Source organism: Vanellus vanellus, assembly GCF_965231255.1.
Source record: "Vanellus vanellus genome assembly, chromosome: 3".
Lineage (NCBI taxonomy): Eukaryota > Metazoa > Chordata > Aves > Charadriiformes > Charadriidae > Vanellus > Vanellus vanellus.
Genome location: NC_138907.1, coordinates 114,253,118 through 114,269,519, shown reverse-complemented (window position 1 = coordinate 114,269,519; position 16,402 = coordinate 114,253,118). Strand labels below are relative to the sequence as shown.

Below are 16,402 nucleotides of genomic sequence, written 5' to 3'. Positions count from 1 at the left end.
GAAAAAAAAGGGGGTGAGCAAAAGGTACACTCAGCAATTTTATTTTTTTTCCTATTGGGTCAAATTTACTGAATGTCCAGTTGGAGCCTGAAAGAATGAGAGGAGGAAGCAGATCTCTCTCCAGTTGAGTTTAGAATAAATAAGGATTCAAGACAGTGAGTCACTGGCCACTGGCAACTCCAACTGGCATTAATCAGGAGTTAGTACCACAAAGGCCACTGCTGAAGAAAGCATACCAGCTTGGTTTTGATAAAACAGGTGTTCCAATGAACAACTTCAAATAATCTATATCACTAATAAAACTGATAAACATTCAAGTTTCTGTCAAAAACAATGAACAATGTTTTATTGTAAATGAGGAGATGCAAAATGCATACAAAATTCTTCATGGATACAGGAAGGAGCTGGAAAGTGAAGTTCAAGAAACATCCCCTTTGGAAATGAGCGCAATTTCTTTTTTTTTTTTTTTTTTTTTTGAGCCTTGTTGTTCAAGCAATATTTTTTAAGGCTGGAAGTAAGAAACAGATAATATAAATCAAGTCTTTTCTAGAAGAATACTGCAGTATTTCACACTAAGAATCTGATCTGTGAAGGTCCACGTTAGGGTGTGACTCCAGTTGTGGTGGGTCCTTAAATGGGGGAGGAGGTTGTAGCCCAGAGCTGTAAGGGGTAAACCACACTCCAGTCTAGTGTTCATTTGGTGGTCATCGATGGAAAGCAGTTATACCAAAGACATGAGACTGAAACAGTTACCTGTCTGTGCTTTGTTAGTAGGCACATTTTATTGTTGAGGCACATTTTACTGCTGAGGCACAAAGCTTTCTAGCTTTCTGCTACCTAATGCAGTTCAAGGCTATGTTGCTACTGAAAGCAGATGCTGGTTTCCTCACAGTTTTACCAGTGTATTTCTGTATTGCATGACAATACCTCTTCTGTGCTTCTAACAGTCTTTTTATGAGATGAGACTGTTTTGCAACCTGGACAGTAACTACAGTCAGACTTGGTTCACTCACAGTTTAATCTAGATATGACCATATCAAGTCAGTATAAAAGATGTATATTTTGATGTATCTTTTTTTGAATTTGAACTGCTTTATCGTACATGGAAAATCCAAAGAGGGAAACAGAACTACTCAGAGATCACCTATTAATATATTTCCAGTGTTTTCCAACAACAACAACAACAACAACAAAAGGTACCTCAGCCAAGTAGAAATCGCACCCAAACAAACTAGCAAATGCCCTGAAGCACCCCTAAATTTCAGTGAGCAATTCGGGGGATCATGTGTGCACCTGGCTATTAACTCAGCTACACACTCTCATTCTTTTCATAAATACCTTTTATTCCTCTATATTAGGTCCTCTGGGTCAAAACTACCCTTGGAACCAGGCAGAGCAGATCCCAAGGAGGCTGATCCCATTTAGCTATGAGCATCAAGTAACCTGGTCAGGTGGTATCATCTGACTGTTCCTGACCTCCCATAGCAAATGCAATCACAACTCTCTTCTGCCAAGAGCGGAAGTTGCAGAAAGATATTATTCCCCATTTGCGAAAGAACTTCTAACCTTTAGTATTTCCATCACATGGCTTATTAGTATTCCAGTGTAGGTTTTATTTTACTTTTGGGATTGCACCACCCCATTCCTGATTACTTTGTTTTTCCTAACGTGTTAGCTACTAAGCTATGTATTTAAGTAGTAAGGAAAATATTAGCTGGTTTTCTCCGTGATAAGAAAGGGCAGAATAACCCCCAATAAAACACTGTCAACTCCAGAGCACTACCCAGGCTTGCATCATATCGCTGAAAAATGACTGTGCAATACTGGAGAGCTTTTCTCCATGTGGTCTTTGCATACACACTACGGTAGCCTTTTAGTTTATGTAAACTAATTATAATAGTTGCCTTTGAAAAGCTTTCCAGTTGTAACTTAAAATTACCTCCGTATCTGTAATTGCCATACGTAGTGTACTGTTAAATTCAGCCAACAGAGCAGACTGTTAAAATAAAGTTTACAGAGGCTGATAGCGATAAAGATATTTTACAAGGGATGTACAATTTCAAAAATGAGACTTGTCTCCCAGCTGGTCACCATCTGGCGTCCGTGACTGTGCGTTTGAGTATTAGTCTAAGTCATTATTGTGTCAGTCTTACACACACACAGACCACCCAGCACCTTACCGGCCCTACTGCTCAATGCCATAACAGCACCTTTGTTTCTTCCTCAGGAGTGTCATTTTTGTGTTGCAGACTACCTAAGGGCAGTTTCCTGCCCACATGTTCTTTGGCCTTCTGCAAAAACACAGTCCCTCCAGAGGGAAGAATGAGGTTTAATATTGCTGCAACAAAACTTTAGGAAATATATCCAAAGTTATAATTAATTACATCAATATACATCTCCAGTCCCTTTTGGTATCTAATTATATTCTTGCCCTTGACTTTCTGTAGCTGTGACTTCCACAAGCTAATTACAGTTTGGCTGAAAAAATATTTCCTCCTATCTCTGTCTCAGTTGTTGCTTTGCACATTTTTATCATGTCCATCTCCTGCTATTAGTGGTCTGTTTCCAAGTTTCTTGAGCACTGTCAGTTTGCTTTGAATAGCTCCTCAAAATACTTTCTTCAGAAGACAACAGTCTTTACCGCATATAAATTGCAGACGAGGACATTTCTGATTTACAGAAGAGTACTGTAGTGGTCGCCATGTGGATTGTGTAAAAAAATGAGCCGGCTAACTATGTTTGTGTTTCTGATCTTGACTTCAAATTGAGCTGAAAAGTCTTGGCTAAGCTATCTGTGAAGTGGCCCAGTTTGTTCTCTTGAGTCATCTTGATTCAGCATCACTCCTAGATGACATGTTTTTATGATACAGAATTTCATTTGTCAATAATCAGCACAGAGTCCTGCATAAGTGTTAGAGATCTACATCTTTAATTCAGACACAGGCAGTCCTTGGTCACTGGTAGGACATTTGCTGACCTCTAAATAGAAGGTATCTTCTCAGGCAGTTCTAATAGCTCCTAAAAGTCAAGGCCAAAATGCCTAACTTCTATTGTGTGCATGTTTGTGGAGCTACAGCTCTTTATCCCTCCAAGTGTGTCCTCTCTCTATTCTAATAAAATTCCTTTCTTACAGAAGTTGACAGATAAAACATGTATTTAAAAATATATTCCCATAACCAGGCACATTAAGGGTACAATTGCTCTCCATATTCAGGTATGTTTTTCCATACGGACTTATAAGAGGACTTGGCATTATTCACATCTCTCTATATATATGAGTTATTTTGAGAACTTCCACTTTTCTCCCCAGTCCCCAGCACCAAATATACAGGAGAGTTCAGTGCACAGAAAACAACAGAAGCTAAAAGCAGAGGGAAAGAGGAGCTTAATTCTTGCCTACAAAATAAAGTAAAAAGGTTCACCCAGAAGCACATTTAAAAATGCATTAGTAACATTAGAGCGACACATTAGAAATTGATATATATAGGCAGACTTGTATATAGAACCTATCTTCATCTTGTGTCTCATTTATACCTTCTCATTTACCATGGACGATACTAACGACATTTGAATTTCTAGCACCAGTGGCTGAGATCACAGTTTTAAATACCATGCTGAAGAAAGTTACTTTTGACTGAGGCCTCCACCCCCCAGCAGGCCCACCGGTGCTAACCAACATACCAGTGAACCTTTGAAAGCACATGGAGGTCAATGAGGAGCTGTCGAGGTCTGAATGTCCCCAATTTGGGTGATGGGATCTGCTCTGTAAGATTTGTGCAAGCATCCCTTATGATCACCATCCAAATCTCAAATAGAAAGGAAACAAGCAAACAATGACATCCGTCTCACATGAGGTATGGAAATTAGTTTTAACAAAATAAACCACTGCTCAATGGGAGCAAGAAAAAAAGGATTCAAACCTGGCCACAAGGCCTTGGGCAAGCATTGTGCAAATAGCAAAACTTGTAAATAATAAACACATCTTTGTAGTTCTGAAGTCAGTTAGATATCTAATGGCATGTTGGTGCCTTATTTATCCAACAGCATGTGTGGTCGCCATCTTCCCTTCTTTGGTGGAAGATCAGTCAGACTCTGCCACATCCCCCTTTCCCTGCCCCAAGTAAACAATCACATCAAGTTCTCTAGAGCAGAAAATCAGGCTAAAGAGCCAAGGGGCTCAGAAATACTCTCTCTTATGTAGTAGAGGTGAATCAGAAGCAGATATCACTTTACAGATTTCCCCTTTCCTTTGTTTTCTGCAGTAAAACTACAACCTCACCGCCTGTGCGTTTGACCCTGGTTCCTCCAAAATCCCAGCAAGACTGTTTCATTTGAGGGTAATAACAGCAGAACTACCGACTGCGGAAGCTCAAAACTTGCCTGATTTCAGAGTATCATGAGGTTCCCCTCCACCCCAAACTATCTGTGCACCCAGCCCCCCCCAAAAGCAACGATAAAACATGCTGAAGAACAAGCATCTGTCCGTGCGACAGCCCAGCTTACTCTTTCAGAGATGAGAGGGCCTGGGGCCAGTCAGTTCCACACACTTATGAGGGTCAGCTGTTGTTTACTGAAACAAGTATTAGAGAAGAGATTGCAAAAGAGAAACGGGCTCCTGCCACAGGCCCTGAAGCAGGGGGCTCTGAGGGAGGCACTCATAATAAATAGTAGAGTTTCATTTGAGCACTTCCCTAATTTTCATGAGTCAGAAAAATTCCCTTTGAAAGAGATGTGATAGCAAGTGCTCCCGGCACTGGATAAACAAACCGATTGCTCCAAATGTAGGAGGGACTGCCCTTCATTCACTGAAGGGCACAAAACGCGTACTGGGTCCCAGCTGAGAGGGAAGGGCCTCACCTGGAGCCTGATCGCTTTGGCCAAGACACTCAGGCTCAGCCCTGTCCATTTTTTACCAGCTCTTGTCCCCGTTTCTAAGTAACGTTCGTGTTGTTAATTTCTGCAGACTTACAGGGTGGCAGGTTTGAACCTTATTATTCTATATGTCTACATTTTTTTCTTTTTTTACACAGACATCCTATATGCCTATGTCTATCACACCTCCAGCTTTCTTACTCTGCTGAAGTACATAAAGGGGCAATATCGGGCATTTTCAGCTCTTCTTTGCCCCAAAGTCCACTGCTGTGGGAAATGTCATAGGAAAGGAGAAAGACACTGGTGTGTCTGTGTAGGAAACCCAGAAACGGCGTGCTCCAAACTAGTCACTACCTCTTATCTATCGGACACTTTTATAATCCCCTGAAAGGGCAGAGACCTGTGTCAATACACTGATATATTTCTGATGACTCCCTGGCACTGTCTGCATCAAGTGGGGAAGGCAGGCACAATGATGGGATTTTCTCACAACACTTTTTAAATCCAAGGAAGGATGTAGCCTTTTCCTGTTGGGGGAATTTCCAAGAGCAGGAGTCAAAATCTCATGTCTGGTATGTATAATCTCTTGAGTTAGTAATATCTTATCCAAGCAGATAGAAAATTGACTTTGTTTCTTTTCTGGCTGCACTTAAGCTCTCCGTTTTCCCTTTGTTAGCATATTCAATGGGCAACTCCCACACCTCCCGGGCATTTTAAGGCAGGTTAATACACTTTTGGACTGACCTGAAAACAGGGCCAGAGCAGTACTAGGAGTCTCTCTTAATGGACCAACTTAGTCTGCAGTAGATCGAGTTACTCGCTATCTACAAAATGTTTAGGCTGAGATTGTTTATTAAGCATATCTTCTCTTATTTGCACCATGATTTTGTTAGAAGTGCATGGATATTCGATGGTAGACACCACAAATGGGAATCTCTGGGGAACAGCATAGTGCAGAAGCAAAATGAGGTTGCATAAAATCACACCCTCTCAATTCTCTCCACCAGAAATGGAGAATTAGTAGTCTCAGCATTTCAAACAAGAAAGGTGGTAGCCTGCACGACTCAGCAAATCAGACTAATTCAGCTCTGAGATGAACTTGATATTAGTATTATAATAAAAAATTAATCCTGCTTTTACATGACAATTTTGGGTTGGGTATCTTATATAAACAAAGTATCAGCTCTCATCTTCTCAGGTGCTATAATTGCGGAGCTGAACTAATTCACAGCCACTGAGATCTTTTCCAACCTTTTATTCCAGGGCCGAGAGGCATAACAGATTGAATATAGCTACAAATAGCTATAGGCTTTGTCCTGTTTTCATGCATTTATGATTTCATCTTAAAGTCAATGCTATTATAACATTGTTTACTGAACGTTTAATTTGCTGAGCATACAGAATTCCAGCTGAAGCCAATGTGAATTGCAGGTGCTCAAACTGCTGAAAAATAAACTGCCCCTTTTGTATTTAAATGTATGTTAATAGGGATCCATCAGGTTGCTGTGCTTCCACAATGATTAAAACATCAAAGAAGTCAATAAATATATTCATAAATAAATAATAATTTGGAAAAAAACACACCATTAAATTGTACTTCCTGTCCTTCATCCCAGCTCTTCCCGGAGGGCTTGATCAAAACTTCCTGACGTCAGTTAAAACCTTTCTTTTGCATTTAGTGGACTTTGATCGAGGCTTTAAATGCCTGAGAAGAGACGTGAGCCTGTATGACCCGAACACGCGCCAGTCTGAGCCACCACGTTCCTGTGCAGAGAAAGTCAGCGCTGGAGGATGGGACATGGGGCACTGCGTGTGGCTTTCCCAGCCCGGTGTCGGAGCAGCAAGCCCAGAGACCCCGGCACGTAGCAAAGGGTTTGGTGCAGAGCAAACCAGGACAGGGCTGCAAAAACACGTTTGTAGGCAGGGGCTTGATGACCCTGCCAGCTCTGCAAGGCAGAGCTCATGGGCGAAGCACGAGGCCGTGTTAACAGGATGTCAGGGGAGATTATGTATCATTTCTGCCATTCATTTCCTTTCCTGGACTTCAGCCTAACTCTTCAGTTCTTTTCAGGACATTTCAGAAAGCATTACATAAAGTGAAAACCTCAGGCTTGCATCTAAAATCCAAAATTAAACTGTTATTCATATCTCCTGATCACCTTCAGAGACAGATAAAGAATGAACGATGCCGCTGGCCGGTACCCTTGCCAGCTTTTGGGGGGTCACCTGGCCTTGGCTATGTGACTGAGAAGCTGACAAGGCATTAGGACCACAAGCAAGGGAGGACAGAGAAAGGAAGAAAATCTCCCCTACCCATTACTGTTTAGTGTAGCAATACTATGGAGTAAATTCATAATTTACACAGTAACTTTACTTTTACAACCTTTTCTGTGGCAACACATTCTTCAGTCACCCCCCTTACCTCCCTCCCCTCACCACACACCATGGAGAGAGAGAGCTACAGGATATGCGGGTAAGTAGGCGGCTACTTTGGGGCGCGGATTGGTTGTTTCAATACTTACAGCTGTAGAAATAGGATCAGCTGTTGCCCTTTAATATTTTTTTTAAAAGCAGTTATTGCCCCATCTGTGAGGGAAACAGAACCTTAATGTAAACTGTGCCCTTTCTCGCAGACTTCCAACGTGTTAATTTCTTGGCCTTTCCTAGAATGAAAACCCAGCTGGTGTGTTGTATACATCCTAGGACCAAGTGTTCACCATGCCTCTCTACTGATTCAAAATTGCAGACTTCTGAGAGGAAATTTTATTTATTGTAGGGGCAAGAATGTATTGTGAGTCACCGTGTTTTTCTGCTATCTGCATTAAACTGGAGTGAAATTGAAATCGTACTTCAGTCCCCTATTTAAATGCCTTTACTTGGCAGGAAGAATGCAATTTTGGCCTCCGAACTCTGATTGGCAGCACGCTGCTTGGTTGGTAGCTAACTCTCAGCCTTACTGGGTCCTCCCTGTTGTCAACAGGACGGGTCTTGTCCAACAAAAGCAACATCCTGTCAGCTCCTCTTTCTTCCAGGAACCTGCCTTTTCCTCCCCCGCAACTGCTCTCTTTCTCCAGGTTCAGGCAAGAAAACAGTGATGTATGAAAGGGATAGAGCTACAGAAGGAATAGCCATAAGAACTTAGATTGGTGCTTCTTATGAGCGGTATAATATCCTTCCCCATTCATAAGGTCATTAAGAGTGAACAAAACGCAGCCACTTTCTTTAGCTGGTAAGGAGAATTAGATAAAGGGGAAAAAATACTTTCATGTGAGGAAATCATAAGGAAAGAAGGGGAGATATTCTTAGGCCTCTCTCCAAATATCTCAGGAATACGGTCTTGGGGGTACAGCTACAGGAATCCCAGCAAGGAAAACCGAGTTATTTGGGACAGGGAAGGCAGCCGGCCAGGTAATACAAAGACAATGCTTGGCTTCCTGCCAGCATCCTGCCATTGAGACAACAAGATCCCACACTTTAAGGCTCTTCTTAAGGGCATATGATAATTTATTTCCAGATGTTAGAAAACAGCTATGTGGAAGTGGAGCACGCTGGGAAGAATGAGAAAAGGAGGAGGGAGGGTTGCAGAGTAGGTTTCAGTTTCTCATCGCAGGCTGGACAGGAGATAGTCCCTTCTTTGATACCCTCTTCTCTGGGATTCGATATTCCCCCTTCTTTAGCCCAGCAGATTGGGAGAGAGAAGGCAGAGAGACCCAATCCATCAAAAGGAGGGGGAAACATAGGCACTTGTTGGGATGCAACTACCAGAATGATATGAAAGCCCTTCTGTTAGCCCCAAGGGGGACTCAGGACCTCAGATTTTACCAGAGCGGGAGAAGACCAGGTGTTGCCAGCCAAGAAACATGAGTGTCTCTCTTCATAAAGGAAATATATGGGAGAGAGATTGCTCTCTTTCACAAAGGGAAAGGAAAAGGCTGAAAAGCTGACCTAGAAACAGGGGATAACACACAATGGGGAACATGCAAGAGAACTGATGACAGCCTTAGGCATGACTTCAATATAGCCTAATAATTTACAGGAATGGATTAGCTGAGAACATCCCATAAAGAGTGCACAGTGTTTTCAATTAATACTTAGGTATATACCATGATTATAAAATACCTTAGGGCTATCCATTTTTCAATGACGTGTCTATATTAATCCTGTATTTTTTTCACTAAGTGATGGCTGCTACTGACTGCTAAGAATGTTCTGCTTCAGTAAACTTTGATTTCACTTGCAGTTGTGCATTTATTAGGCAAGATTATCATCATCCAAGTTTCCAGGGTTGGGAATTCGTTTGAAAAATATGGTCTATTTGCATTTAATTATCACATATTTACTGAGGAAAAATATAAACACGCCTGTTTTAGGCAAGGAATGGAGCCAGTAATGTGCTGCAGACTTGGGATTGTGCTTTTTAATATAATCAAACTACTGTTATAAATAATTCACAGTTTCCACTGTGGAAAAAAACTGAATATGGTTTTCCTGATAGGTTGTTTTGGGTTGTTTTTTTTTTAAATGTAATAATGCAAGGATATTTTACAAAATACTAAAATTACTGAGACAAATTGTTCATATCATATAAGACATTATTAAATTTCACCTTGAAAGAGGATGTAAAGGGGAAAAAGTCCCCTCTATGAGAAGTAACTACCAGTTCCATCTGCTAGAAGAAGAAAAAAGAAGAAATACATCCTTATAAGACACCAAAGCTAAACAACAACATGACAAGATGAGGAAATGTCAAGTTAACTTTTGGGAAACAAATCTTCTGTTCAAAGTTCACATAGTTCCACTCACTGCACAGACCTCTTACAGTGTCCCCAATATAATTGACTCACAAAAGGAAGATGAGGAATTCCAACTTTACATCAGAAAGGCAGAGTTATTGAACTGATATTAGACAAGAAACAAATCTCATGGCATTTCAAAATTCCTGCGGGAGTGATTTTCTGGTCCATCTGCTGTGGTGTCCTCTGTACAGATTTTCGTGAGCTGAAACAGAAAGAACATTCAGCTTCTTTTCAACAAAGGACTTTCATCCTTCCACAAAGAGCTGGAGGGACTTTCATTGATGCTTACCAAACTATTAGTCAACACCTAGCCAAAAAAACCCCTCTGTCTGTAGAACATGCTGCACTCAGATTGCACTACAATGGAAAAGATAGACACTGTAGGGCACTGGTAGGCTGATGGGTAGGTGCTGGCAGCTGAGCCAAGGAGCAGGTAGCCTGGGGGCAAGTACACAGGACTGAAGTGAGGGGTTATATGCTGGTGAGAAGCTGAAGATGTCACTAGTGTTTGTGAGGCATTTCATGGGGCCGTGGTGGCTAGAATGAGATGGGCGGCTCTATGGACTTCATTGGTAGCCCAGACACGTAGCTCACACGTAAACACCTACTTGGTCAGAGACCAAGACCTGACCAAGTGTCTTATGATACTTGAGAAGCACAGACCTTACAGAAGACCTGCATTTTCTCAACCAGCAGCTGAAATCTAGGCAGGCTAGCCCAACATGTCCCAAACAGAGCCAGACACCTATGTTTAGGTAACCGAATCCCACCTAGGGTGAGGAACATACCTGTTGCTCAGTGGCTCCAGAAAGGGATCCTGAAGGCAAGAGGCACTCGTGTTACTGAGGAGAAAGGAAACATACCATATCAAACAAGATGCAGAAGCATCCCATGTAATGACAACTATGGAATGGGCAGATTATCCTTCATGACAGTAAATTCAAGAGTCAGCCCATGAGACTTCCCCAGATACCAGTCATTTCATGCTGATAATTCTCCTGCTGTGATCTTGTTGCATTATAAAAATAAATAATTATTGCCTAAAAGTTCAACTTTAAGCAATTTCAAAGTGGGTTTTCCCATTCTTAATTTGATTTTGAGAGTCCTATAATGTTTGTTTGAAAAGTATTGTAAATATGTCTATTACTCCTGGGTTTATTTATTATTATTGAACAAATAAATACTAATGCCTGTTCCTGCTACTGCAAGAAGCATAATATTGCCTGTCATTAATGCGGTCTCTAATTACTAATTTTTAGTTTTCAGTTTCCTTCCTCATCTTTAGATGGTGTGAATATTGTCAGCTTTTTCATGTCTGCCTTCCATGGTCTTGAACTTGAGGTTTGGTGTATCAAGTAAGATAATGATTTCTCTATATTGGTATGTTCTTCCAAAAAATCAACATTCAGTGAGATGCTAATAGCATGACACAGATCCAATTTTGTATTTTAACTAAACATTTCAGGAGTCTCTATCTTTACCCTGACCACATCATTCCTTGCTTTTGAAATTACTTTCATAACAGTTTTCTACTCCTGAATTTGATTTCTTCTTTTTAAAAAGTAAAAGTGGTATAGGGGTGTATACATTGCCAGAAGCAAAAGCTTATACCATCATCTAAAGATTTGTTGCAACTAGAACTTCAGTCCTAGGTTTAAAAGCCATTGTTGCACAACCCTTTTTTTTTTTTCATTCAATTCACCACTATTGTCAATAGGTCTCCTTAGGTGTGCAAGACTCATTTGTATGAATAAGTACTTGCAGTTATGTCCCATGAAGAAAACAAAAAAGGCTTCAGGCAATTGGCCAGCTGATTGTTGATGACTTGACATTTATACAACTCATTCTCCCCATGAACAATAACATTTATTGTGCTGAGAGTTCAGGAACTAAGTATAACAGGAACCAGCAAAAGATGGCTAAAATTAAAGCAAGGCAGAAAGGAAGGCTATAATGTAGAGCCATAGCTGTTATTTAATTTCCCTTTAGAAATGAGAGGGAAAAACAGGACCATTCTTTCATCCATTCTTCTCCTCTAAAAAAAAAAAAAAACCACAAAAACTACGCAGATACAGACCACAGAAATTCCAGACCCGAGGTCCCGCTTTGCAGAGGTTCAGCTTCTGCCAAATGGGCATAATAAAGACCGTGGGATGACTGTAAATGAAAGCAAGACTTAAGCTGAATATGAAGTATCTCATCCTAATATCCACTAGTACTAAAGAGAATGGCATCTTGAGGACTGAAACACACATCCATCTGTATGCATACCACTGTATTTAAAAGGAATGAGAAGGGAATGAGATAGGACAGCCACATAGAAAGACAACAAGACAAAAAAGTTATCACTGTCTTTTTTTTTTTTTTTTACTTTTCCTGAAAAAAAAAAACACCTAAAAGATTCGTTCCAATTGTTTTGCTCAATAAGGAACCGATTTCTGAGAAAGCAGATGGTCATTACTTTTCATGAACAGTAAGTAGTTTCAAAGTTTTTGAAAATCTTTAGATTTTCATTTAGGAATTGAAAAGAAAAGTAATTCAGTGGACCTATAGAACATCTAAATGAAATTCTGGTCCCAGTGAGGTCGATGACTGCATTTTTATTCCCTTCAGCAGGTCCAAGTTTTCCACCACAGAACTTTTTAAAAATCCACGTAGAGCCTAGGGAGAATATTCAATGTTGCCGAATATTTGGCTAATTCACTCATGATATTCAACCAAAAGAGTCTTTAGTTCTCAGAAAACATGCAACTGATTAGATTTAACTAGGAGTAAGAAGCAGAACATATGCCTATGGTTTATGTTAATAAGTTGATTGTTGTGAATGCCGTAGTACGGTATGTAAAACATAAAATTGTAAGTCATGGAGAATACTCCTAAGAATACAAGATTCAGCCTGATTTTAATCTGGAATAGCTGGGATATCCTGATGCTGGTTTAAGAAGGAGCTTTGTGCCAAAGACAGTTTCTCCTTTAAAGTGTATGTTCTCTTATAGCATCTGGTCTGCAGTATCGTGAAGAGAAACAGGACTGAGAAAATCAAGAAACAAAAGGTTAATATCAGCAAACCCATGCCTCCAACTGAAAAGTATCTTGGATATGTACGGCTTCATATTTAATCCCTTTTCTGGCAATGGTTAGTAATTAGCAACATCCTATTCAGATGACCACATAAAGAAGATAGTACTTAACTATATTGACCAGGAAAGATGAAGACAATCTTTCTTGTGAGCTTTCCAGCTCATGCACAGGTAGAAGAACATCGTAAGAATTCCCTGTCATGCTAGGAGAATATAAGGGAAAATGTGGGCCTGCTGCTGAATGAGGTGGGTGCCCTGGTGATGGAGGATGCAGAGAAGGCGGAGTTACTTTCCTTACTTTGCAGAGTTACTTCTTTGCTTCAGTCTTTACTGCTAAAGCCGGCCCTCAGGAATCCCAGACCTGGAAGTATGAGAGAGAGTCCAAAGAAAGGAAGATTTTCCCTTGGTTGAGGAGGATGGGATTAGAGATCAGTTAGGCAAATTTGACACCCACAAATCCATGGGCCCTGATGGGATGCACCCATGAGTGTCGAGAGAGCTGGCAGGTGTTACTGTGAAGCCACCCTCTATCATCTTTGAAAGGCCATGGAGAACAGGAGAGGTGCCTGAGGACTCAAGAAAAGCTAATGTCACTCCATTCTTCAAAAAGGGCAAGGAGGACCCAGGAAACTACAGGCCGCTCAGCCTCACCTCCATCCCTGGAAAGGTGATGGAACAGCTTGTCATGGATGTCATCTCTAAGTATGTAGAGGAAAAGAAGGTTGTTGGGAGTGGTCAACATGGATTCACCAAGGGGAAATCATGCTTAACCAATCTGATAGCCTTCTATGATGGCATGGCTGGCTGTGTGGATGAGGGGAGAGCAGTGAATGTTGTCTACCTCAACTTCAGCAAGGTTTTTGACAGTCTCCCATAACATCCTCATAAATAAGCTTAGGAAGTGTGGGTTAGATGAGTGGACAGTGAGGTGGATGGATAACTGACTGAATGGAAGAGCTCAGAGGGTTGGGATCAGTGGCACAGAGTTTAGCTGGAGGCCTGTAACTCGTGGTGTTCCCCGGGGGTCAGTACTGGGCCCAGTCTTGTTCAACATATTAATCAACAACCTGGATGATGGGACAGCGTGTACCCTGAGCAAGTTTGCTGATGACACAAAACTGGAAGGAGTGGCTGACACACCAGAAGGCTGTGCCGCCATACAGCAAGACCTGGACAGGATGGAGAGTTGGGCAGAGAGGAACCTAATGAAGTTCAACAAGGGCAAGTGTAGCATCCTGCACCTAGGGAGGAATAACCCCATGCACCACAACAGGTTAGGGGTTGACCTGCTGGAAAGCAGCTCTGCAGAGACAGACCTGGGAGTCCTGGTGGACAAGTTGATCATGAGCCAGCAATGTGCTTTTGTGGCCAAGAGGGCCAATGGTATCGTGGGGTGTATTAAAAAGAGTGTGGCCAACAGGTCGAGTGAAGTCATCCTCCTCCTCTACTCTGCCCTGGTGAGGCCACATTTAAGTACTGTGTCCAGTTCTGGGCTCCCCAGTTCAAGAAGGACAAGGAACTACTGGAGAGAGTCCAGTGGAGGGCTACAAAGATGATCAGGGGACTGGACATCTCTCTTATGAGGAAAGACTGAGGGACCTAGGTCTGTTTAGCATGGAGAACAGAAGACTGAGAGAGGATCTCATCAATGCTTGTAAGTATCTAAAGGGCGGGTGTCAAGAAGATGGGGCCACACTCTTTTCAGTGGTGCCCTGCGACAGGACAAGATGCAACGGGCACAAACTGGAACACAGGAAATTCCATCTGAACATGAGGAAGAATTTCTTTACTTTGAGGGTGACTGGAACAGGCTGTCCAGAGAGGCTGTGGAGTCTCCTTCGCTGGAGATATCCAAAACCCACCTGGATGCATTACTGTCCAGCCTGCTCTAGGTGAACCTGCTTTGGCAGGGCGGTTGGACTAGATGATCTCCGGAGGTCCCTTCTAACCCCTACCATTCTGTGATTGTGTGAGTTCACAGTCCTGCTTTCAGATGTTCTTTGAAATAAAAACTGAGCAGCTGTGAAACAATAAGCTACAAAAAAAAAAACAACCCAACAACTAACCAACAAATAAGCAAAAGTTTCCTGATATGTTTTGATCTTATTAGATTGAGGTTGAGCAGTTTGGGTCAATTCTTCTTCTATCAGCCTAGTTCACATGTTGCTACCAAACATGCTTTAATCCAGTGTATTTACAAACTATCACTATATAGAACAGAAAAGCAAAGCAAAACTGTTAGAATGAGCTTATTCTTACTGCACACTCACCAGTCCTACTTCAGCAAAGAATAGACTTATTGTTTAACAGATTGAGACATACTTAAGCAAAATCAAGTGACTTGCCGTCTGCTGGACAAACTATTGACTGGAACATTATAATTTATGCTGATTTCAAAAGGCCAGATCTTACAAAATCTAAACAAAATTCTGCCACAGTGCATTCGAGTTTGATTGAATGTAATAAGAGTTGGGGATACTGGATGTGCTATAGCATAAAACCTTCACTGCCTTGAGGCAATTACGGAAATTAAAAATTGCCCTCTGTTTTCAGATTCTGTGTGAATCTCCAAACATGTGAGGAAGAAAAGGGGGTGGATATATCCCTTCCAGACTGTGGATTTTGAAGGGGAGAATGTGCAATAGTAGCTCTTCTGCAGCAATAATTTGCTTCTTCAGATCACTGTCTTCCTCAATTCATGATTCAAGAGCACAGCACCTTTCACGGGACAGCAGGAAGCACAAAGGGAGCAAATGTGAGGTAGAAATGGGATAGGGAAGGGAAAGGAAGGGAAGGGAAGGGAAGGGAAGGGAAGGGAAGGGAAGGGAAGGGAAGGGAAGGGAAGGGAAGGGAAGGGAAGGGAAGGGAAGGGAAGGGAAGGGAAGGGAAGGGAAGGGAAGGGAAGGGAAGGGAAGGGAAGGGAAGGGAAGGGAAGGGAAGGGAAGGGAAGGGAAGGGAAGGGAAGGGAAGGGAAGGGAAGGGAAGGGAAGGGAAGGGAAGGGAAGGGAAGGGAAGGGAAGGGAAGGGAAGGGAAGGGAAAACAGCAAAATGAGTAGATTCAGACCAGGAAAATGCTGGATGACTATGGAGACTGAAGTTCTTCATATTTGTTTGCTCTATTCCTTCCATCCAAAGTTTTATCTTTTTTCCTGTTGGCATTCATACCTTCAGTCACCTGAGTCGCTCTGCCCTGGAAGCTCCTCAGTGTGAAAGGAAAATCTGTGCCATAAGGCATTTGCAACCTGCTCCTTTGTCACTGGTGACTCTGCTTAGCCCTGTTTATGTGAAAGGAACTACCAGGAGCAGGCTGATGAAATAGCCCTGTGTCATGCAGTATGAGAACAACTTGTTCCTCACTTAGCTGAACAGAAGAGACCACAGAATGAACTCTGGTTTTGCCTATATATAAGCACATTTATATAAACACATAAGTAATTTCAAATTATATGCATATATTAATATATTCATTTTTATATATTTTGTATACCATACACTAGTAATTATATATAATATTTGCATACATATATTTTAATAATTAGACCATATTTATATATATAAACAATCATATAAAATGCTTACAACATTAAATTAAATATTAAAAAAATAATATGGTTAATTGTTCAGTACCGTGGCCCAAATGATAGCAAAACTCTG

The 16,402-nt window shown here is 41.4% G+C and overlaps 1 long non-coding RNA gene across 1 annotated transcript; it reads right to left on the bottom strand.

Annotated features, from left to right (window-relative positions):
* Positions 1-9,796: 9,796 nt before the first annotated feature.
* LOC309670728 lies at positions 9,797-15,864 on the bottom strand. Its single transcript, XR_014269036.1, has 3 exons — positions 15,813-15,864; positions 10,457-10,510; positions 9,797-9,870 (listed from the first exon to the last, which is right to left on the bottom strand). It is a non-coding gene; the product is annotated as an uncharacterized lncRNA (long non-coding RNA).
* Positions 15,865-16,402: the final 538 nt, after the last annotated feature.